At 46.2% G+C, this 24,725-nt stretch overlaps 1 long non-coding RNA gene and 1 other non-coding gene across 2 annotated transcripts; both read left to right on the forward strand.

Annotated features, from left to right (window-relative positions):
* The first annotated feature begins 266 nt into the window (after positions 1-266).
* On the forward strand, positions 267-5,473 carry LOC129657195 (uncharacterized). Its single transcript, XR_008716598.1, has 4 exons — positions 267-378; positions 658-740; positions 1,381-1,445; positions 4,337-5,473. It is a non-coding gene; the product is annotated as an uncharacterized LOC129657195 (long non-coding RNA).
* TRNAA-UGC (transfer RNA alanine (anticodon UGC)) lies at positions 832-906 on the forward strand. Its single transcript has one exon. It is a non-coding gene; the product is annotated as a tRNA-Ala (tRNA).
* Positions 5,474-24,725: the final 19,252 nt, after the last annotated feature.

Raw genomic sequence — 24,725 nt, forward strand, 5'->3', positions numbered from 1 at the left:
GTAATTTCCCATTCCTCTGCTGGTGATTTCCTTTTCCTGTTGGTGATCTCCCAGCACTCATTTTCCCCTGACTGAACCCAACAGAAGTCAAAGGACAGAGAAACCCAGCAGATTTCAGGTCCTAGAAAGACAGAGGATGGATCTAGGGTAAATACAGAATTAACAACCCCTCTACCCAACAAAGGGGCTTCCCAGGTGGCACCAGTAGTAAAGAATCCACCTGCAATGCAGGTGATGCAAGAAATAAGGGCTCAATCCCGGGATCAGGAAGATCCCCTGGAGGAGGAAATGGCAATCCACTTCAGTATTCTTACCTGGAGAATTCCATGGACAGAGGAGCCTGGCGGGCTACAGCCTATAGGGTCGCAGAAAGTCAGAGTGAGTACACACACACACATCCCCCACAAAGACTGTTTCTTACTGGGGATCCAGGGCAATGTATTGAAAGTGATGTATGTTCCCTGAGCCACCTCAATTGGGAAGGGAGGATGTTACAGCTGGAGCTCACCCCAAATTTTATGTGCTCCCTATGGAGCAGCTCAGGGTCTCCTGACTACTTTGGGCCAGTGGACTGGCAGCAGAGGGGATGTGTCACATTCTGGCCCAAGCAGTTAGGAGCCAGTGGGACTCCTCCATCTCTCTCTCCCTCTCACACAGAGAGACTGTGGAGGCCACAGTTTCAAGACAGTGCAGCTTCAAGATGGAAGAGGAATGGCCAGCCTGCCTCAGATTTAGCCTAAGTAAGAAGAAACCCTTTCCTGGGGTAAGCCTGTGAGATTTGGGGATGGAGTATAACCTATCAATCCCAACATGCAGAAGACAATGAGGATTGCCCTGATGGTCCAGTGGCTAAGACTCTGCGCTTGCAATGCAGGGGGCCCAAGTTCGATCCTTGGTCAGGGAGCTATATCCCACATGCTGCAACTAAGAGTTTGTGTGCCACAACTAACACCTGGAGCACCCAGATAAATAAACGTTAAAAGAAAAAAAAGGAGGAGGAGATGACCCAGGCCAGGAGGTTCCCTGGGGAGTGGAGAAAATGTCCCTGATGAGACTTGGAAATATGCTGGAAAGAATTTAAAAGAAAAAAATCACCCCACCCACCTCTATCCCAGAAGGCCCCTGGACATAGACTGTTTCCTGGGATCCTACTTGTGTCCTCCGAGTGAGTGGGCCTCAAGAAGGAGCGCTTAGGGGCAAGGAGTAGGGGGACTGAAGGTGCGAAGTGGGGATGGGGAGCAATAAACCAGGGTCTCAAGTTTCCTGGGTGGGGAGGTTAGAAGTAGGAGCGGGGAGGGGTACTTTCCCGGAGTCCTCAGCCTGTCAAAGGCTCTAATTAGAAATGACGCATTTCAACAATGAAGCATTTTTTCTTTTAAGGAGCTGAGGTGCTGAGGTAAATATCATACACTTTGAAGATCTGTTTGTGCCATGAACATCAAAGGGTAAGGAGGGTCCCTCTCTGAAATTTAAATGTAAGGCTTTACCTCTCAACAGCTTGCTGCTGTTTCAAATTAATGCCTAGAACATCACAGGATTCACAGAGGAAACAGGAGGCCAGATGCATGAGCTGTGCCCAGAGGGAGCAGGCGGCCGGGGCAAGTCCAGGGGTGGGGTGAGCACCCACACGGGCCAGCAATAAGACAGCTGGGCCCATGTCTGGTCAGGGCCCGGAGTCTAGGGGGACCCGGGGGTCGGTGGCAGGGCTCCTGGCCCTGGAAGCCCCACACAGAGAGATTCAAACCCAGAGACAGAGGTCTGTCAGCAGGACCTGTCAGCTCAGTCAGCCTTGGCCTGGGTCTTAGGGCCGAGAACTTGGTTGGGGACCTCACAGGACCCTGACATGGGCAGCGGGTGATGTCAACATGGAGAAAGTGAGGTGAGGCTGAGAGAAGGCACCAGGAGAGGACAATTCTCAACCGAGTGTGGGAGCTGGGTCAGATCCCTCCTAGCAGGGAAATGCGAGGCTCAGCTAGCACATCCCCCAGACTCTTACTGAGATGTTGAGTGCATGGCCATTGCCCCACACAACCATCAGAACCAGGGTACTGATGCGGAAAAGGTGGGAAGCATAAAAGATGCTAATGCTTAGGCCACACCCCAAACCACTTCAGAGTCCTGGTGGCAGCCAGGTATGTATAAAGCGTCCCAGTGATTCTCAAGTGCAGTCAGGCTATGTGAGGCCAGGGGTTCTCAGTATGTGGCCCCCAGGCCAGCAGCAGCACCTACAAATTTGTTGAGAATGCAGATTCTCAGGCCCTGCCCTATTGCATCACAAACTCTGGGGGTGGGACCTGGTGAGCTGTTTCAGTGAGTCCTTCAGGTGGTTCTCACGGACACTGAAGTTGGAGAACCACAGCATTTTGGAGGCAGAAAGAATCACCTGTCTGTCTCTCCCCTGTGCAGACCGACTCTCCCTCTGCAGCAATAATCATAGTAGCAGATGCTGTGTTCTGACCACAGAGAGCTCTGATGGTCCCATCCACTCTCTGAGGCAGGGGCTTTATTTCTCTCTAACATAATCTGGAAATAGCCCGGCAAGTGATGATGCAAAGAAAGGAGGGGATGGACAGCTGTGTTGTGTGTTGGTAGGCTCTGTCTTCTCCTCGAGCCCTTGTGGTCTCTAAAGAGCAGCATCACTCTGGCAGGTTCTGGGTGGGTTGCTAAGGAAAGCTAAACTGCTCTGCTTCTCCTCAATGGGCTGTGCCTTTGAAAGAGACCCAGCTGTTCTATTTCAGCTCAGCTTCAATTTCCCTCCCAGCCGGATACCTCCCCTGCCTGATTTGGAGCAGATGATCTGGGAACTGCAGACTCTGCACCCCTTCTCGGGACTGAGGGCCCCCTCTGCCCTGATCAGAGAGATACAGAAGGAAGTGCTAAGGAGTACAGCAAGGCCTGGGAAACTGCCTGCCTTGGTCTTCCCACACCAAATACACAGTGAGGCAGGGAAAGGTAGCCAAGGAGAAGGGAGTATGAATCCATTCTCTCCAGAAACTTCTATCAGCACTATATGAGTCAGGGTTCTCTGGAGAAACAGAACCAAGAAGAGGTTTTATATGTATAAGATATTCTGAGAGAATAATACATAGGAGCAGAGGAAAGTGAAGAAGAGAAACAGAGCTCCAATAACATTAGAATTCCTGATGCCAGGAACCTTTCAGCTCTCCCCTTCTTGTGATTTTCTTATAAGAGCAATCCAATTCCAGCAGTTTGCCTGATATGTGTATATTAGATTTCTGTTGTCAGCATCTCAAAAGGCCTGAGTTATACAGGGAAGGAACTGGGCACAGTGGGGGCAGGGCAGGCATGGCCCCCAGGCCCACCATGCAAGGAGGAGTCACCAGGCTCCTGCAAGAGCAAAGCTGGCATCAGAAGTGAGCTCCTTCTCACATCCAGTGCCCTTGCCCTTCTTTTCCCTCACTCGTCCTAGCTTTGGGTAATAATCCCAGTATTTGGCCACAAATGGAAGTTTTGACTTTGGAGACTCAAAATATAATTGCTCACTGACTCCTTTGTTTGTTCATTTATTAAACAAACAGTGATCAGAAGCCTATTGGGTGCCTAATGTTGTGATCAGTGCTGGAAGGGGCAGCAAATGAAGCTTTGTCCCTGTGGGGCTGACTGTCAGGCCAGAAAGACAAATGCTAAGAAAGCAATAACTTGACTGAAGAGTCTTGGAATAGCAGAAGTATGGGTGTGTTGGTGTGTGCTCCAGGATCTGGAGCAGAGGCTTTAACTGAAGACTAAAGATGAATACAGTTCAGACTGCAGAGAGAAAGAGAGAGAGAATGTATATATTAGAGAAGGGAACATCATCCCAGGTAGAGAGCAGCATATGCTCAAATACTCTCATATCCATTCAACAAATGCTTGTTCAAAGTCGTCAGGGATTATGGAGATAAACTTACCATCCTACCCTCAAGGAATCAACCCTAACAGGGAAGGAACCAGACAAGTTAGGGGACTATGACCACACAAAGCAATGCACTCTATGGGGTATACAGCAGGATGTTCAATTCAACCAGAGTGGATAAAGAAAGGCTTCCAGGAGGGGTGCTGCCTGCCTGAGCTGGATTTTGAAAGACAAGTAGACATTTGCCAGTCAAAGAAGCAATCAGAGCAAGGCAGGAAGAGAGATCAGCCAGGGAAAAGCAGAGAGGTAAGGGAACACAGGATGATACTTCAGATGATTATTAGATGCCCAGGTTAGCCCATGTAACTTAATACAGACCTGAAATACTACACAGTTACAAAGAATAACAGTAGAAATAATTTTACAGTGGAGTAGCATCCTTAGCATCTCTCATTGAGTCCCACGCACCAATTTTTCTTCCAGGATGAGAACAGATAGCTATTTCTCCAGTGGAACACAGGATGAAACAGTTGGCTTACATCTGAGGATTTGTGCTGCATGAAAAAAAATACGTCTTTAAACTAGAATGAAATTCAGGGCACCAAGGTGTTTTCACCATTAGTCTAAGAAGCAGAAGGAATTGAGATGGACCAACAGATCTCCAGATTTATGTCTCATAGTTACTGTTCTCAAACTACTGCACAATTGCACTCATCTCACACACTAGGAAAGTAATGCTCAAAATTCTCCAAGCCAGGCTCCAGCAATACGTGAACTGTGAACTTCCAGATGTTCAAGCTGGTTTTAAAAAAGGCAGAGGAACCAGAGATCAAATTGCCAACATCTGCTGGGTCATGGAAAAAGCAAGAGAGTTCCAGAAAAACATCTATTTCTGCTTTACTGACTATGCCAAAGCCTTTGACTGTGTGGATCACAATAAATTTTGGAAAATTCTGAAGGAGATGGGAATACCAGACCACCTGACCTGCCTCTTGAGAAACCTGTATGCAGGTCAGGAAGCAACAGTTAGACCTGGACATGGAACAACAGACTGGTTCCAAATAGGAAAAGGAGTACGTCAAGGCTGTATATCGTCACCCTGCTTATTTAACTTCTATGCAGAGTACATCATGAGAAACGCTGGGCTGGAAGAAGCACAAGCTGGAATCAAGATCGCCAGAAGAAATATCAATAACCTCAGATATGCAGATGACACCACCCTTATGGCAGAAAGTGAAGAGGAACTCAAAAGCCTCTTGATAAAAGTGAAAGAGGAGAGTGAAAAAGTTGGCTTAAAGCTCAACATTAAGAAAACTAAGATCATGGCATCTGGTCCCATCACTTCATGGGAAATAGATGGGGAAACAATGGAAATAGTGTCAGACTTTATTTTTTTGGGCTTCAAAATCACTGCAAATGGTGATTGCAGCCATGAAATTAAAAGACACTCCTTGGAAGGAAAGTTATGACCAACCTAGATAGCATATTGAAAAGCAGAGACATTGCTTTGCCAACAAAGGTCCGTCTAGTCAAGGCTATGGTTTTTCCAGTAGTCATGTATGGATGCGAGAGTTGGACTGTGAAGAAAGCTGAGTGCCGAAGAATTGATGCTTTTGAACTGTGGTGTTGGAGAAGACTCTTGAGAGTCCCTCGGACTGCAAGGAGATCCAACCAGTCCATTCTAAAGGAGATCAGCCCTGGATGTTCTTTGGAAGGAATGATGCTAAAACTGAAACTCCAGTACTTTGGCCACCTCATGCAAAGAGTTGACTCATTGGAAAAGACTCTGATGCTGGGAGGGATTGGGGGCAGGAGGAGAAGGGGACGACAGAGGATGAGATGGCTGGATGGCATCACCGACTTGATGGACGTGAATTTGAGTGAACTCCGGGGGATGGTGATGGACAGGAAAGCCTGGCGTGCTGCGATTCATGGGGTCGCAAAGAGTCGGACATGACTGAGCGACTGAACTAGAACTAGTTACCATTCTCTCTGGGGCAAGGCTAACTGAGAAGAAAGGCAGGCAATTGTCTATACATTTGAACTGTTGTTCTCTCTTTCTTTCTCTTCTCTTTGACCACCTAAGTATGAAAATTACATATGATGCAATTTTACTATTTGCAGAAAATGATAGTCACTTAGTTGTGTCTGACTCTTAGCAACACATGAACTGTAGCCTGCCAGGCTCCTCTGTCCATGGAATTCATCAGGCAAGAATACTGACGTGGGTAGACATTCCCTTCTCCAGGGATCAAACCCAGGTCTCTTTCAGGCAGATTTTTACTGTCTGAGCCATCAAGGAAGCTCTTTGCAAGCGGCACACATAACCTCTAGGAAGAATACATGCTGGAACCAGAATGCAAGTTCCACTTTCTGTGTATCCTTGAGCAAGTATACTCTTTGCTTTACTTCTCTTTTCCTCAGTCTCCTCATCTGTAAAACAGGAATAATAAATGAGAAACAAATGAGTCGACAAACATAAAATGCTTTGGCACGTGATTACACATAGGAAACTCTTAAATAAGAGCCTTCATCATTGTTTTCATCGGTCTATTATTTTAATGTGGACCATTTGTTTTTTCAAGTCTTTATTAAATTTGTTTCAATATTACTTCTACTTTATATTTTGGTTTTTGGCTGTGAGGCATGTGGGATCTTAACTCCCCGACCAGGGATCAAACACACACCCACTGCATTAGGGAGGCAAAGTCTTAGCCACTGGACCACCAGGGAAGTCCCTTCATTTGTCTGTTATTTTAAATAGTAGTAGTCTTGCCTGGAAAATCCCATGGACAGAGGAGCCTGGTAGGCTGCAGTCCATGGGGTCGCACAGAGTCGCACACAACTGAAGCGACTTAGCAGCAGCATCAGCAGAGTAGCAGAATTACCACCTTACAGACACGTTTCTGTTTCTGTGAGAGAGGCAGGAGGGAGCCCGTTTTTGCCCACAGAGCCATTGTTGAAGGGCTGATGGGGAAGGAAGATAGGAGACCAAGCCTGGGTCGGGGTTTGAGGAGTTGGGGGGTAGATTTGAGGGCTATGGAACCCCAGAATGAGAACTCACCCCCATGCCACCTCTGGATCAGAGCTCCAGTAGAGATCAAGTATGTTTCATTCATTGATGTGGGTAGTAAGGGGAGGATAAGGTCAGTTGGCCGAGGTACTCCCAGCTTCTCTTCATTTGGCCCATATCTGGGGCAGCTTTGCCCAGAACAAAACACTTTGTCAGGCCTGGCCAGAGGTAACCCCATGGGAGGTGGATTTGTCTTTGATGTGTAACTCATTCCCCAACAGTCTCCAATATCCAGTTTGTTCGGTCTTAGCCCGTCAAGTCTAGGATCTTTGTCCCATGAACTCAGCTGTGGCTCCCTCTAACCTGTTCCTCCCTCCCCCAGCCCATCAAGACCCCAGGCTAAATCCTTCCTCCCCGCTCAGACCCTTCAGCCTGAAGTCTTGCTACTCAAGTTAACTTCACCAGCCTTGACACCACCTGGAAGCTTGTTCAAAATGCAGAATCCTATTGAATGAAATCTGAATTTAATAATTAATAAGATCCCCATGTAACATTATTTGCATGTTACAGTTTGAGAGACACTGACTTAAACCTACAAGATGGATTCCTCTTCTGACCTCTTTCCCATGGCCGTTGCCAACCATCTGAAAACTGGCCTCACCAGCTGTGCCCAGATAATTATTGCCTTCTTACCATTGTGCTAGAGTTTGTCTCACACTTTCAGCCTCTCCATCCGCTATACTTCAGCTGTCCTCTTTCTGCCCTACCAGTCTTGAGAGCACACCCCATTTCCCTTGAATTTCCCATGGCAGCACACAGAACCTCTACTGAAGCCCTGGGCTATTATACTGTGGCACAGCAAAGAATAATAATATTATTGTTATACTTTGAAACAGGGGCTCCCAACCTCCAGGATCTAATGCCTATAGATCTGAGGCGGAGCTGATGTAATAATAATAGATATAAAGTGCACGATAAATGTAACACACTTGAATCATCCCAAACTCTCCCCTGCTCCCTGTCCCAGTCTGTGGAAAAGTTGTCTTCCATGAAACTCATTCCTGGTGCCAAAAAGGCTGGGGACTGCTGCTTTAAAATGTATTTTTAATTAAAGCATCACATCAAAGTTTAAAAAGTCAATGAAAACTAAAAAATACTAAAACACAGTAATGCCTTGTTCTCCTCCATCCCTGCTTTCCTTCAGAAAGTCAACCATTCTAGGTGTTTTTCAGGTAAAACTTCCATGGGCTTCTCGGGTAGCTCAGTGGTAAAGAATCTGCTGCCAGTGCAGGAGACACAAGTTTGATCCCTGGGTTGGGAAGATCCTCTGGGGAAGGAAATAGAAACCCACTCTAGTATTCTTGCCTGGGAAATCCCATGGACAGAGGAGCCTGGTGGGCTACAGTCCATGGGGTCTCAAAAGATTTGGACACAACTGAGCAGCTAAGCAACAATAAGCTTCCATAGACCACCGTTTCTTAATTCAAACATTTTAAAACTTTCCTTCTTGGCTTCCTATTTTGGTACATGAGGTTTTACAAATCCATCCCTTCATCCATTTCCCAAATATAGTTTTAACACAATCTTTGGTCAAACCAGTATTTGGTGTTTTCAATACTCAAGGTTTCCTTACAATCAAGAAACATGTCTTTCTGTTTGGGCAAATATTCTCATGTTATTTCTTTAACAATTTCATCCTTTGCACTGTATTCTCTATTTTCTCCATCTCCAGAGTGTTCATTCACTCATCTTATTATTTTTATATCAATCTTACCCATTGCAGAGATATCCAGTGTTTCAGATTATATATTCACTTTTGTGTAACTTTTAATTTTTCTGCAGTTAATTGCATCATTTGATCACTTTTCTTTGAACCTATGACTAAGTTTCCCACATCATATCTTAGCTCTGTATGTTCTTTCCACACAATCTTCCACTTGGTTATAGTGATCAGATAATTTATTGTCATTTCCCACCAGTCTTAGGTTGGGCTGCTATAACATATTACCATAAACTTGGTGGCTTAATAGGGCTTCCCAGGTAGCACAATGGTAAGAAATCTGCCTGCCAATGCCGGTGATGAAAGATACTTAGGTTCGATCCCTGGGTTGGGAAGATCCCCTGGAGTAGGAAATGGCAACCCATTCCAGTATTCTTGCCTGAACAATTTCATGGACAGAGGAGCCTGGCAGGCTACAGCCCATGGGGTGGTAAAGAGTAGGACATGACTGAACGACTGAGCACACGCACAATAAGTGCTGGCTTAAACAATGAACATTTATCATAGCTCTGGCAGCTGGGAAGTCCATGATCAGGGCGCCAGCAGACCTAGGTCTGGTGAGATCTTTCTTCCTATTTTGCAGATGGTATCTTCTTGTATCTGCATATAGCAGAAAACAGAGAGAAGAAAGTAACTAATCATGTTTCCTTAAAAGGGCACTAACCCCACTCATGGGGCTTCATTCTCATGACTTAATCACTTTGCAGAGGCTCTACCTCCAACTGTCATTAGAGTGGGGCTTAGGATTCCAACAGATGAATTTTTGGGGGACAAACATTCAGCCCCTTCAAATATTCTCTACTTTCCAACTGCCCAACTGTAAATCTGGGATCTTTCTGCACCACCCTTCCATCAGTTCCTTTTAACTCTCTCCTGTGAATCTCATTTCCCGATTTTCCTCTTTTTTTGTTTACTTCCTCATTTCAACTAAGAAATATCTTCCAGTAATTTCCTGATACAAGATACATTGAGATAAATTTTTTGAGACTTTGGATGCTTGAAACTGTCTTTATGTACACATGTCCACACATAATGGTTTGGCTAGGTACAGAAATCTAGGTTGCAAATTATTTTTTTTCCTCACAATTCTAAAGATATGCTCTACTGTGTTTAAGTTTCTAGTGTTGCTGTCCGATGCTATCTTTAGTCCTTATTTTTGGGGTATGACTTTTTCCCCTTTCATCTCTCAAGAAGCTTTTAGTGTTTTTTCAGTATTTTGCCATTTCACAAAGATGTATTTTTATTCACTGTGTTGGGCATTCCAAGGGTCTTTTTAATCAGGAAGCATATTAGTTTAGGGAATGCACTTCCATTTGGAAAACTTCTTGTATAATTTCTTTAGTAATTGTCACTATACTGTATTAACTATTTCCTCTTGATCTGGAATTCTCATTCTTTGGAAGATGATCCTTCTAGGTGAGTTTCCTAATTTTTAAAACTTTTTTATTCAACTCATCATCTTACCTTTTTCCTACTTTCTGATAAATATATTTCACCTTCTCTTACAATTTTAAAGATTAGTATTATATTTTGGCTTTCATATTTTTCATTTCCTAGAGCTCCTTTTATACTTTTTCCTCTAAACGTTCTGATGATACTTGACTACTTGTTTTTACTTAAGACTGAAAATCTCTAAGCTGATCAGAAGCTCAAAACTGACTAGCATCTCTGAAATGAGACGAGTGTGCTTGTCTATTGGGTTCAGCTCATGGGTGGTTTAAGGGGAGGGGATACCTGATTATTTCCTAGAGAATTCCTAATGTCAGTATCTGTAGACCCGTTCTGAAGACCAGCAAGAAAGAGGGCTGAGAATATCACCATTCAGATTTTCACTTTGTCCCTGTTTTTAGCATCTCAGCCCCACTCACCCTCCTCTCTGCGTGTCCTTGAATCCAGGGCCTCACAGAGTAATTTATTTTCTAGAATTTACATCTCATGTCTCCACTGGAGGAAAGGTTGAAGGTGGTTTCTTCGGTGTCTCTGATTAACTTCTAGAATTTATATCTTATGTCTACACTGGAAGTGGAATTAGGGGTGGTTGCCGGGGCCTCTCTGATTAATTTTTTCTAGAATTTATATCTCATATCTACACCCGATGTTGTTGCTAAAAGATAAACCTGGAAGTTCTAACTGCTCCTTACTCTTTCAAAGGTATCTTCCACTTTAACACACAACCACACCCTCCCTTCTTGCATTCCCAATGACCTTCATCCCAGAGCAGGGATTCTGCTCTGGGATTACACTGGATTCTGTTTAGTACCCCCATCTCCGGCACTCTGCCCTCCCGGATTCTGCCAAGTGGTCAGCCATAGCTCCTATTTTCTTGTTTGCCAAGTGTAATTGTGTTGTTCCCATTCCTTTCTGCCTATAAAAGTCTTTCATTTTTGTATAGCTCCTCAGAGCTCCTTCCTATCTACAAGATAGGATACTGCCCAATTCAAATTGATTTTTGTACAAATAAACTCTAAATATCTTTAATATGCCTCAGTTTATCTTTTAACCTTGGTAAACAGTAGAAGATATTCTTGGCCCTCATGTTTACCCACTGCCCTGATTTATCTGGCTCTCAGGTGGGAAAGTAGTCTGACGATTATTACTGTCCCAGAGCTTCTGTATTATAATATTTCCCACAGACAACTTTCTGTGAGTCCCCAGTGGGCACTGAATAAAATCAAAACTCAGCCTGACATGTAAAGCCCTTCACAATCAGTCTAGGGCCTTTCTAGTTTTTCCTCCCATTTAGCTTTTATTGTTTTCATTCTCCAAACCACCTGGGCTCTTCCCTAGCTCAGGGCTTCTGCTTGATCATGCATGCATGCGTGCTTAGTGGTTCAGTCATGTCTGACTCTTTGTGACCCCATGGACTGTAGCCCGCCAGGCTCCTCTGTTCATGGGATTCTCCAGGCAAGAATACAGGAGTGGGTAGCCACTCCCTTCTTCAGAGAATCTTTCTGACCCAGGGATCAAACCCCGGTCTCCTGCATTGCAGGTAGATTCTTTACTGTTTGAGCCACCAGGGAATTTTGTGCTAAACTTCCTCTATCCTCTATCCCCTTCCTCTGTCTCCCTTCCTCTATCCTCCTGGTGAATTTCTACTCATTCCTCAAGATCCAGTCCAAAAGGCACTTTCTCTGTGAGCCTTGTTTAATTCCCATAGGCAGAATTCATTTTTTCTGCCTGGTTGTTCCCTACCATTGAGAACACAGCTCCATCTAAACACTGGCCACGTCGTAAGGGAATTTGGAGTGTCTGTGTCTACCCCCAAGCTACACTATGAGATCTTGTCATGTCTACTAAGCACTAAGAATCCATCCAAGGCAATTTAATTTTCTATGTTTTCTATAATTTTCTATGTTTATCATCTAAATATAAGACAATATAGGACAGTCCTTTCCTTGTAAGAGGCCAAGGAGGGCATGGAGTCCTGGAGAAGGGACATGCCTCCTTCTGTATTCCCTCTCAGTGTCTGCGTCAGGCTTACTCCAGGCAGCTCAAGTCTCAGGGGCTTATTGGATGAAGCTCAAGAACCAGGTAGTTATAAAAAAACTCAGAGCTCAAGGGACTGACTATTCCCTCATCTTCTCTCTCACACAGGCTGCAGGTTTTATCTGCCTGTCTGTCGCTCCTCTCTTGGTGAAGTAAACACCCCTGGGCCCTGCCCAGAGCCCCCAGACCTTGCAGAGTGCCCGTGTGTGCCTAGACAATTAGTTCTGGAGCCATGACAAGCAGCAGGTCAGAGTGCTAGAAAATCAAACTCTCTGGGCTCCCCTCTCAACCAGTGACTCCCAGGAGTTTCTGGGGAGACACCCCAACCCCCTTTCCTCCTGGCTGGGGATATGTCTGAGGTGTACACCTTCCAACTCCCTCGGCTGGATAAAGCGCCATCACCCATGTCCATGCACCTTTTACTGTCTACCTTTCCTTGCCTGAACCTCTTCCCCACGCCTCTCCTGGAGTTTCCTAGGACTACCGCCTAACTATTTTGAGTGCAAATTTGCATTCAGATTGTTGTCTCAGAGTCTGCTTCTGAGGGAACCCAAACTAAGAAACCTGGCAACCTTGTTCTCTGGAACTTCCGCTCTGTCCTCTTGCTACCATTTGGTTTATCCTTTCTTCTAATCTCTGGAACCTTTTAAAAAACTTCACAGCTCTGCTCTCTCATGTCTTCTGCTTGCGTATTTTGAGAATTATTTCTACTTTTCATAACTTGCACCATCTTCACCTCGAGCTACCGTATGCTATGGGTCCTCATATCTCGTTTTGTTTGCTATTCCCACTGCTAACTGCCTCACTCTTCTGATTTCTCTTTTCAAATCCCACAGGAAGGAATTTGAGGGCCTAGCTCGTCTTTGTTGCATAGGACACTAGCTGGCCCATGGATTGGCTGCACTCAGGTCAGCTGATCATGGCTAGTCCAGTCAGCTGTGCCAGAGGAGGGAGCTTGCATAGAAATCCTTTATATAGACAAATGATGCTTTCTCGATTTTACTGTATTTTTTTCCTTTATTATTTTATTTTGGCCACACTCCCTGGCATATGGGGATCTTAGTTCCCCAACCAGGGATCAAACCCATGCCCTCAATCATGGAAGAGTGGAGTCCTAACCACTGGACCACTAGGAAATTCCTTCTTAATTTTATTTTGTTTACTTTTTTAATTAGTTAATTAAGGCCATGCAGCTCAGCATGTGGAATCTTAGTTCCCTGACCAGAAATTGAGCCCATGTCCCTGCAGTAGGACACAGTCGTAACCACTGGACTGCCAGAGAAGCCCCTCTCAATTTTATTTTAAATGTAACTTTGAGACAGCAAAAGAGACACAGATGTATAGAACCGTCTTTTGGACTCTGTGGGAGAGGGAGGTGGGGGATGATTTGGGAGAATGGCATTGAAACATGTATAATATCATATAAGAAATGAATCACCAGTCCAGGTTCTATGCAGGATACTGGATGCTTGGGGCTGGTGCACTGGGGTGACCCAGAGGGATGGTATGGGGAGGGAGGTGGGAGGGGTGTTCAGGATGGTAAGCACGTGTAAACCCATGGCGGATTCATGTTGATGTATGGCAAAACCAATACAATATTGTAAAATAACTAGCCTCTAATTTAAATAAATTTAAATTAAAAAATAATAATAAATGTAACTTCAACTTCTCCTTCCCAATCAGTGTTCCACTAAGTCACTCCTATACTGAAAATCTGAAGCTACCACAGGTTTGTATAAATTAAGACATGGCCACCTAGGAACTGGCCCTCAGTCAGGCTGTGGCCAAGATCTTTTCTGGGAAAAGTCTGTGTCTATGTGTATGTACTAAGTCACTTCAGTCATGTCTGACTCCTTGTGACCCCATGGTACTGTAGCCCTGCCAGGCTCCTCTGTCCATGGGATTCCCCAGGCAAGAATACAGCAGTGGGTTGGCATACCCTCCTCCAGGGGATCTTCCCCACCCAGGGATCAAACCTGCATCTCTCATGTCTTCTGCATTGGCAGGCTAGTTCTTTGCCACTAGTGCCCCCTGGGAAGCCCAAAAGGCTGTTGACACATTATATAAAGGACACATTATATAAATAAAGGCCAATTTATTTTGACAAGTTTAATACCCCTAGCTTTCTATGGAAAAAAAAATTGTGTTTTAATGGTTACAAAAGAGCTTGGAAAATAAAAAAAAGCATGAAGGAAGAAAATAAAAGCCACAGGAAATCCCAACACTCTGAGATAATCACTCCTTACATTTTAGGGCCTTCCCTTCTGTGCATGTGTCTCTACTTTTAGAGGGAAATATTTCTTCCCATAATAAGAAAACTGTCCTACTTATGCTGCTTTTTCTACCTGCTTTTTTTTCACCTTATCACTGAACATTTTTCCATGCCATTAAATACGACCAAATGGCCTCATTTTAGGTCAGCCTGGCCTTCAGACACCCGGCCTCCTGCCCTGAGGAGCTGAATTCTCAGCCCACCCCTTCCCAGGACACTCAGCTGTGAAAGGCACCGATTTACACAGGTGAACCTAATGAGCTCATCTTGCTTCCTGCTACAAAATTTCAGCTAAACCTACACTGACGGCTGCCGGCTGCCATTTGGGGTCTGGGCTGTCTACTGCAGCAGGAGCATCCCCAGGGGCCGTAGACTCTCTGGGGAAATCACCAGTCAGCCCTCCACAGTTTCTTCATTCTCCACATACTCTCTGCAAAGCCAGCTCAGGACACTGTAAACGCAAATCATCAAAAACTCAGAACTAGAAGCTCCCTTAGGAGGTTGCTCCAGCCCCCACAACCAGAAAGGAGGAACCAGGACAAGAGAGGGGAAGTGACATACCCACACTCAGTCAGGGAGCAGGTGGCAAGGTGAGGACTCAAGCTTGTGTCCCTAAGGCCAAGCCCAGTCTCTACTTTATGAGACTCCAACGCCTGTCGTGAACTGGGGGCTCTCCCCTTGGGCCTATCCACCCTGCAGGGCAAGGTCCCATGGCATTCCCAAGCCCCAGATGGAACTTGCAAACCTAAAGCCCCTGCCCCAGAATCAACCCTGGAGGATGTGGCTGCTGCTCCAGCCTCCTCCTGGACCAAGCCCTGGTTTCACATTCCTGGGTGTGGCGTGATTAGAACACAGGCCCCTCTGGCTGGCTGTGGTGGCGTGCCTTGGAGCTCTGTAAACACTGCAGCAGCAGCATCAGGCCTTCCTGCCTCTAGGGCCTATGCTGGGGAAGTGTCTGGGCTCTGGAGAAGCAACCGAGAAGGAGGCGACAGCTTTGCAGATTGGCACTAAATCACTAAGACCTGCTCCAGATCTGCAGGCTGAGTCACATGGCAGACTGCAGGGGTTAGTTAGAGTAGCCCCAAGAGTCCCGAACACCTCTGCCCTCCCAGCTGTTCTGTCCTTCAGATACACCCTCAGTGTTGACCCCCAGCCTGTGGTAGGAGTTTCTGGTTACCAGGGGAATCTAGGGGATGCTTTGCCCCTGCATGATGGGAGAATTTGCCTCAGGGAGCAGATCTTCCAGCTGAAAGCCAGCTCACTCAGTGTGAAATGGGAGAAGGATTATCCCAGCGCCCCGTATGCCATTCTGAGGAGTCCTGGGCTCCCGCCTGACTACAGAGCCCTGGGGCCTTTCACTGAAGCAGCAAGAATGGAATACCCAGGAGGCCTTATTTTCCCCTTTTACTGAGCCTGAGCCCCAGCCTCAGGGCTCCCCCAGGGGCCAGGCCTAAGGCAGAGAGGAGGTGCCCCTCGAAACCTGGCAGCCAAGCACTTCCTCCCCTCCCACCGCTGTGCCTCAGACACGCAGGCTACTTTCACCCACTGTCTAGCTGGGGTCTCTCTTCCACGGGGAACATTTGGTAGATGTGAGCCTCCTCCAAGCAGAGACCCCTTTAGCTCTCTTTCTGCATCTTAAAGCACATGTTGCCCTGTTTCATCTTCAATCCACTCGCTTCCCCTGCAGATTTTATGTGGCAAGCAGGACCAAAAAATTCCTGCTGGCTGCCGTGTTTGTTGAAAACACACTCAGTTTTCTTACTGCCTTAGAAACCAGAGGAGTAAGACAACGACTGACCCTGGGGAAATGACAGGTGCGCAAACTCTCCAGTTTAATAATGATTGTGGATCATTCCTGATTTCCTTGATTGGAAGCAAAGCCCAAGGCCCACCAATGCTTCACTCAAGCATCCTCACCATCAGGAACTCTCTGCTGACTGCTGACTCCCATCTCTGGGCTAGGAAACCCAAATTCTTACTGTCATTTCTTTGGGTTTAGACAGGCCATTGTGATTTCCATGCTGCTAAAGACGGTATCCATGTTCATCACTGCAAACTCGCAAATGCAGAGTGCTTCCACCATGACTGCAGGGAAAGGAAAGAGAGATGCTGCTGGAGGGGCCAATGGTCCTGAGCTTGGCTGCCAAGCAGAGGCAGGGAGAGTTGGAGAGCAGGGTGAAACTAAGGGACAGGGAGATGAGGGGTGAATGAAGAGAGAAGAGTGAGTGTGCACTGGACAGCCAAGCCCCAAACCCACCAATCCTGCTGCATGCACCACAGGGAGAAGCAGGCTCGGCCGAGGGCCGCCCTGCCTCGCTCTGCTTATGCATGAAACCAAGAAGCCAGCAGGGCCAATTTTCCAGGCAGGACAAGCTATGTAATTTGTGGGACCCCCAGTGCAAAATAAAATTGTGGGGCCCCTTATTAGAAGAAAAAAAAAAAAAATTTCAAAGACTTGCAGAGTATAAAACCAAATGTAGGGCCCTGCACAAGCGATTCCAGTGAGACTGGTGTTTTGATGGGTCACTGGGTTGATTGAGCTGCAGTTTATTAAGATTAAAAACAAACTGGGGGGGTGACAGGATTAAACTGAGGGATGGAAGCTGCATCAAAAACAGTTAATTATTGAGCACCTGATATATGTCAGGCTGTCTTCTAACTAAGCACCTTTTGTATGTTACCCAATTTAATCTTATGACAGCTGCAGAGGAGAGGTGCTATCATCATCATCGCTATCATCTCCCAGATGGGAAAGCCCAGGCACTGAAATGAATATATTGATAAAACCATTAAGTAACCATGATGGAAATGGTTCCTTAACCATTGTGACCATGAGAGTTGAGTAATTTGCTCAAGGACGTAAAGCTCTTAAATGAGAGAGCTGGGTTTAGAATGTGGCCCAGAGACTTTCCTGGTAGTCCAGTGGTGAACAATCCGCCTGCCAACTCAGGAGACAGGGGTTTGATCCCTGTTCCAGGAAGATCCCAAATGCTGTGGAGCTACCAAGCCCATGCATCAAAGCTGTTGAGCCTGTGCTCTAGAGCCTGTGTTCTGCAACAGAAGAAGCCACCGCAATGAGAAGCCCGCACACTGCAACTAGAGAGTAGCCTTCATTCACTGCAACCAGAGAAAGCCTGTGTGCAGCAATGAAGACCCAGCACAGCCATAAATAAATAAATAAAAAGAAGTGCAGCCATAAATAAATAAAAAATATGTCCCAGGGCCCAAGCCCCTAGCCAGTTAACAACACTGCCTGTCTATAAATACGGAGCACAGCTCAGCCAAACAGATCTTCCATACAAGGAACTATCTTACTGTAGAAAGAAGGTTCTGAATGAGTTATTCAGAGAGGCAGGGGCTGGAGACGTTTGAAAAAAGGCAGGAGGGCCGTTTGTCAAGGGGAATCCAGCCTCACTGGGGTGCTGGATTAAATAATACCAATCCTAATAACAAGAGTTGCCACTCTCTCAGTAGTTGTGATGAGTCAGGCGCTGGGCCAAGCACTTAATAAGCATCTTTAGGGCCTGGTCCCCATTTTGCAGAAGGAAGGAAGTCCTAGGATCACTGAGCTTGGAGCTGACACTGCCCAGTGTCAGGGAGGTAGACTGGAACACACACGACCTGCCTCCGAAGGCCTTGCTTCCAACAGGCTGATTTTTAAGGTCCCTCTTACCTCTAAGATGCTGTAACTCTAAATCTCCACTGGGAACTGATTCTGTACCCACCCATGCTATTTCATTTTAGCCTGTGTTGATATTTTTGCTGAGAGTTTGGAGCCTGCCTGGAGGCCCAGGGATCTGTTCCCTGTCTTGAATCAGTCCTCTGGAATGTTGGCCCAAACCCTGGCCAGATCATTTCAATTCTTTCTCCTTCGCATTTTACAATCTGGGTTTCCAGTAAGCTCTAGTGAAGGCCCGTGCTTCCGATGTTTCATCCTTATTTAAGCAGATAGCTTCATGAGTGTAGGCATATTGTCCAAAAAAGCTAGAGAACTTTTTCTCTGAGCCAGAAAGTCTGTGACAGCCCCTGTAGGCCCCCTACATACGATTGAGTTCTGTTCCGATAGAGCTTTCCTGAGTCCAGTTTGCTCATAAGTCCAACAAAGCCTAGTTACCCAACTATAGTTGACAATCGGTAATACAGTATTGTACCATAATAGGTTTATAATACTTTCATACAACTGAGACATAGAAAACACAAAAAATTTTTAAAAATTTTTAATCTTAAAGTACAGTACTTTGAAAAGTACAGTGGTACCAGCTATATTCGCTGCTGCTTTTATGCTTGCTTCCAGACATACCAGGCTTGAACTAAAGATACTATACTACTGTATTCTCTACAGTCCTATACAGTAAAGTACACAAAACTACAACTACTTGTAAAGGATGCACACATGTGACAGTGTACGCCGGACCCCTGAACTAAAGGGATTGGACAAGTGAACACATGTTTAAATCTTTGAAAGCAGTTTTAGTTTTATGTGCTAAACTACATTAGTTTTCTGTGGCTACTGTAATCAAGTACCACCAGCTTGGTGGCTGAAAATAACAGAAGCTTATTCAGTGCAGTTCTAGAGGCTGAAAGTCCAAAATCAAGGTGTCAGCAAGGCCGTGCTGTCTCTGAAGTCTCTAGTGGAGATTCTGTTCCATGCCTTCCTCTTAGCCTCTGGTGGTCAGCAATCCTGGGTGTCCCTTCGCTTGTAAGCATCACTCCAGCCTCTGCCCTGTGGTCACGTGGGTCACTGCTGTTTGTGTCTGTCTGTATGCCTCCTCTCCTTACATGGACATCAGTCATCAGGGATTAGGTTCAACCCTCCCCTTGATTATATCTGCAAAGACCCTATTTCCAAATAAGATCCCATTTACAGGTTCTGGAAGTGAGCACTTTCAGCATGTCTTTTGGGTAGGAGACAATTCAATCCACAACATCACGCCAAGCTCATTTGGGGAATATACTGCGAGGGACCCTTCGATAGCATGTCCTGCGTGCTGACTTGCTCACTGTGTAAGCCCCACCTGGACTCCATGAAGCAGGTTCCATTATTATTTCCACCATACAGATGACCAGAAAGGTTAAGCAGCCTGTCTGAAGCCACATGCAGCTCCTGAGAGCAGTCCTGAGCCCACACGAGAGGGCGGAGCTCAGGATTTCACCATGACCCTGAGCAGCACTGGCCTCAGCAGATAGTGAGCCAGGAGAGGAAGTCTAAGTCCCATTGTGTTAAGAACTTTGGACCCACTGAGACCAAAGCTTTCTACAGAGGGAAGCAGTGGCCCCAAACTGGACGCCCTGGCTTCATGCTCCTCTCCTTCGTGTAGGATAATTTCCCTGAAACCCTCTTACTCCATCCCTAGGACAAGATCACAGAGACTGCCTGACCCATCTCAGAGAATGGCTGGGAGGATCAATGCCAAGACTTGTGCTCACCTCTTGGAAGGTGATGTTATGAATTCCCATTCATGTTATGAATTCCCATTCCCTTGGCCCTTGCTGCCTTCAGGTCTTTGCTCACATGCCACTGCCCCTTGAAGCTCCCCCAGCCACTGTATCTAAATGGTGCCATCCACCCTACCACCCGCTTTTATCTCTTTACCTAAATTTCTGACTATCTGACACACTTATTTGTTTATGGTCTATCCTGCCTGTTTTAGGCTGTAAACTCAGGGAGGGCAGGGCTTTGTCTATTTTGTTTCCCATCGCCACCCCAGTGCCTACAACAGTGCCTGGCACATAACAGGACTCCATAATACTTAATTGAATAGCTGAATAGCTTAATGTGAAGTGGCAGTGTTTCCTCATTTACATGACTGGAGTAGAAGAAGGACAGTTTTTCCACTAGAACCTAAGCTCCAAGAAAGCAGAAAACCATGGCCATCTGATTCATTACTAGAGTCCCAATGCCTGGCAGAAAACAAGATTCTTGATCAATATCTGTCAAGTGAATCGATGGGGGAAAGGCTGCTGGACAGACGAAACCATGCCCTTCTGGCTTCTCGGAGGTGAGATGCTAGGGAAAACTGTGACTGGAAGAGAGCTGGACCTTCAAGCATTTTCAAAGGTAGGGGGAATAAGAGATGCCTTCCAGCTTAGAGGAGCAGAAGGAATGGGCTGTGTGAGCAGTGGGGTGGTGATAGCAAGACTCCTTTGCAAAGTCAGGAGATCTCATTTGAACAAGTTTGGCCTGGAAGGGAGAGAGGCAGGGTGGTTGTATCTGCTCATGAATTACCCAAACGCCAGGTGATGTGAAACATGTATTTCCTCCAAGCTCTGTGTATCAGGGACCTCGTGCAGAAACTATTTAAAGGGTGGAATGATGAGCGTTGCGGCATTGGGCTTCTTCCCCTCCACCTGGTCCAGTTCACCCATGTTCTCAGTCTCCGCAGAGGCCAGGGCGAGTCTAGAAATAACTGCTTCCCAGGCAGTTAAACCACCTCCAATTTTCTAAGTCTGAATATGCCAAAGGATCCCGTTGTCTCCATCTTTGGGCCCAGAGGCAGTTTTCTCATCAAACCTAGAGAGCTTGTAAGAGAAAGTGACATCTGGGTGATAAGACAGGTGGTCTCCCTGCTGAGCAGCCTCAGGGGGTGCTGCGGGTTCAGGGAGGGGGGAGTTCCCTCCCCTCCAGCATCTGGATGCCAGGAATTCCTTTAACGCAGGTCAATGCCTCCCATTTCACTTCAGAAGGATAAGGCCTAACATTCAAACCGCCCCAGGAGAAGCAACAGGCTGGTTTCATCACACAAAGAAGTGCAAATGACTGAGCGAAGGCCTCAGTCCCTCAAGGGCAGATTTTAAAAAGCAATGAGAGGAGAGGTGATGCGGTGAGAGAGAGGGAACTCTGTACAAGCCCAGTTCTTCCGCTTACTACCCACGGGACTTCGAACAAGTTCATTAACCTCTCATCTGTAAAAACACCAGCTTTCTGCTGTGGCCAGACTGAGCTGCCTGCGGCTTCCTCCGCATGCCAGTCAGTTCCCAGCCCTAACTCTGGGCATTTCTTTGGCCTGGAAAGTTCCTCTTCCCTTTTTCCACCTGACTCCTCATCTTTCCTCCTTCCTGGACTTCTTCCCAGGGTTGGATGGCCAGCGAACACTGTGTTCACACAGTGTAGTCAAGCTCATTCTCCTTCCTGCCACTCAACCACACACACACACACACACACCAGATGGGCACACACACACACATACACACCAGACAGGCACACACACACACACACACACACACCAGACAGTATGGACCTGGAGGGCAGGGTCATTTTCTTGTCCTCCAGGTGCCCAATAAAGAATCAGCAAATATCTTTTCAATAATTGAGAATTACCTCTAAGAAAAAATTTCCAAAATGTGGAAATAAAGCAAAAAAATGACTGCATGCCCTTTCAATGGCATGCTGACGTAGTCAGGCTCACCAAGGGTTATTTAATTCTCTAGGAGAACCTATCTGTGTTGACTTTATTGTTTATTGTTGGTCAGAGCCCATGTGCTGAATGTTACATGTTAACTTGCTGATTTTGCCCTGTAAAGATGGAGGTGATTTCTTCCTGTTAGAAAAGATTACTTTATTGCCATGTAGAATATTAACCAGTTTCCTGCCTAACCTGTGGATCTTATGCTAACATTCTTTTGCCTTTCCCCTCTTGCCTGTTAGTACATCAAATAGTCCATTAATCAGCTTTTCCATCCTTCTGTTTCCTCAGTACTTAATAAATCTTCAGTAAGACTTGTATTCATTTTATATTTTATGAGGGCCATTTTTTTAAAAAAGAGCTGTGTTTTTAACTTTTTAAAAATCATATTTTGACATCTTGCAGGAATTTTGAGAGGTCTAAATAATACCATTCACCAACTGTTGTTTTTTCTTAAGAACAACGCATTGCTGTGAATGCTTTAATTCCTTATCTCACTGAATCCTCGTCACAACCATATAAAGCAGATTTTTATTTTATAGACAAGGTGTCTAAGGGCCAGAGAGGCTTAGCAGCTTGGCAAAGCCTGGGACACATATCGTGTGTCAGGAACTTTACCCACCTCCTTGTTTAATCCTCATGACAAGCCTATCGCCCAGGGATCAGAACCCTTGTTTTTGTTTATTAGAAAAAGGAGGCTTAATTGCTTGTCCAAGGCACATGGCCAAGTCAGGATTAGAAGCCGCACATTACCTGCCTCTCAATGACCAAGTGACTTAGCTTATATGGAAGTCTATCACGCTCCACACATTACAGAAACGTTAATTTCTCTTCCAGTGGACAGTTTAGCTCTGAGGAGTTGTGGCTGAGATCGGTAGGTAGCCCCATGAAATTACATTTCCTTTCCCTTCTTCCATAATAATAGATCCCACAATTTTTAGGTGGGCCCTGACCATCCCAAATAAAGATCACATTTCCCCATCTGCTTTGCAGCTGCATGTAGCCATATGATGAAATTTTAGCCAATTTAAGCAAAAGTGTCATATGGCTCTTTTAGGAACTTCCCTTAAAAGATATGTGAGCATCTTTTTCTCTATGCCTTCCTCCACCCACCTACCAGGAACACAGGTGGGATGTCTGGAGCTCTAGCTGCAATCCTGTGCCAGGAGGGCAATACTGACAAACCCTGGGGAAGTTAGAGGAATGAGTTGGAAGGAGCTGAGTCCCTGGAGGCATTACCAAGCACCACACCAGCCCTAGACTTCTGACTTCCCAGTTTTTATGTAAGGAAGAAATTAACAGCTGTCTTATGTAAGCTGCTGGGTTTTTTTGTTGTCTTTTTTTTTTTTTTTTGGATCTCTGTTGCTTCCAACCAGAAGTAATCCTAACTGATACAGCACAAAGAAAGTGGAGAGGGAGCCTCAGAGACAGTGTTGGCCTTTAACACAGAAGTGGCCAGGGATGGCCTTGATTCTTAGAACCAACCAGAAAGGCCCTGGAGAGCCCGGCAGTTGGAGCTGTCAGGAAGACAGATGTTGAGCGGGTCTTGCCAGCCACCACTTGCCCTGACTTGCCCCCAGGTTCCTCTGCCAGGCCTGCCTGCCCATCCGTTCCATGGCATCCTTTTCAGCTGCCTGCAAAGACATGACAGCCCCACACAGGCAGCCTCCTCCTCCTCCAGGTGGACAGAACTGGTGCATCAGCAAACTATAAAAAGGAAACCTTGGAAGCTCTGGGTTCTCTTCCCAGTGACTATGAGGAGGAAACACCTTCTGTTCTGCTTCTCCAGGCTTTGCCCGCTGAGCAGTACAACAGCAAAACATGTCTGTCGCTTTAGCAGAGACCAACAAAGCAGACACAAAGCCTCAGAACCTGCTAGAAATGGAAAGTTCAGCTTTGCTTCCTCCTGGGAATCTGAAGGAGAGGACTGGATTCCCCGGCAGATGCCGAGCGGGCTGGGAGCCTGGGGGTGGCATTGTCTGGCGAGGGCTGTGAGACCATCGCATGAAGGCATGGATGGAGGTGGTGTTTTCTGCTAGGACAGCGTCAGCCTGGACTGCCGGGGGCTCACTCTCACTCCTGGAGCCCCTCCCGGGTCCAGCTGTCCTGGACAGTGTCCTGGCTTGATCACACCCTCAGCTATGTGACCTTGGACACAGTGTTCACAGACCTCAGGTCCCTGCCTGTACCATGGAAATTATGACAATTCCAGTCTCCAAAGGTGGCTCTGAAGACTAAATAAAATGTTCCAAGTAAAATTTTTAGATGCCTGGCACATCCTGAGTGCTCAGTAAATGCTGCTTGTTATCCTTGCTGGAGAATAATAATGATACAAGGTAGCTCTTTCTACATGTAGGTGCTGCACCAAGCAATCTTCATATATAAACTCTTTTATCCTCACAGGAGGGCACTACAATTAACCATCCCCACCCCCATTTCATTGATAAGGAAGTTGAGGCCCATTTGGAGAACAAACTGAGGCTTCTGTGCCCCTGTCCATGCCTTTAAAAAAGGACAAAGGAGGGGTTCTTGACTCCTTACCCGCTGCTGGCTTTTTTTTCCCCCAGCTCCCCAGCTTCTTCCCACCACAGGTTAAAAAAATTTTTTTATTGACATATAGTTGATTTACAATGTTGTGTTAGTTTCAGGTGTGCAGCAAAGTGATTCAGCCAGTTCTGGACTCCCATTCCTCTCTCATGCTGCTTTTTTTCCCTCTGGTCCCTGTCTTGAGGATTTATTTCTTCCATGGTTCCCGTCTCTGTCTTTCTGCTGATCAGCTGGCGAGGCTGCCTTCCCCAAGAAGACAGGACACCGGCTTCATCCCTGGCTGTGTCTAACCCACACCCAGTGATGCCTGAAGCATGTGGACTGCAGGCGGTCCTGAAAGGGCTATGGGGTCTGAAGACAGCTAAGAGACG

This window comes from Bubalus kerabau, chromosome 7, assembly GCF_029407905.1.
Source record: "Bubalus kerabau isolate K-KA32 ecotype Philippines breed swamp buffalo chromosome 7, PCC_UOA_SB_1v2, whole genome shotgun sequence".
Classification (NCBI taxonomy): Eukaryota; Metazoa; Chordata; class Mammalia; order Artiodactyla; family Bovidae; genus Bubalus; species Bubalus kerabau.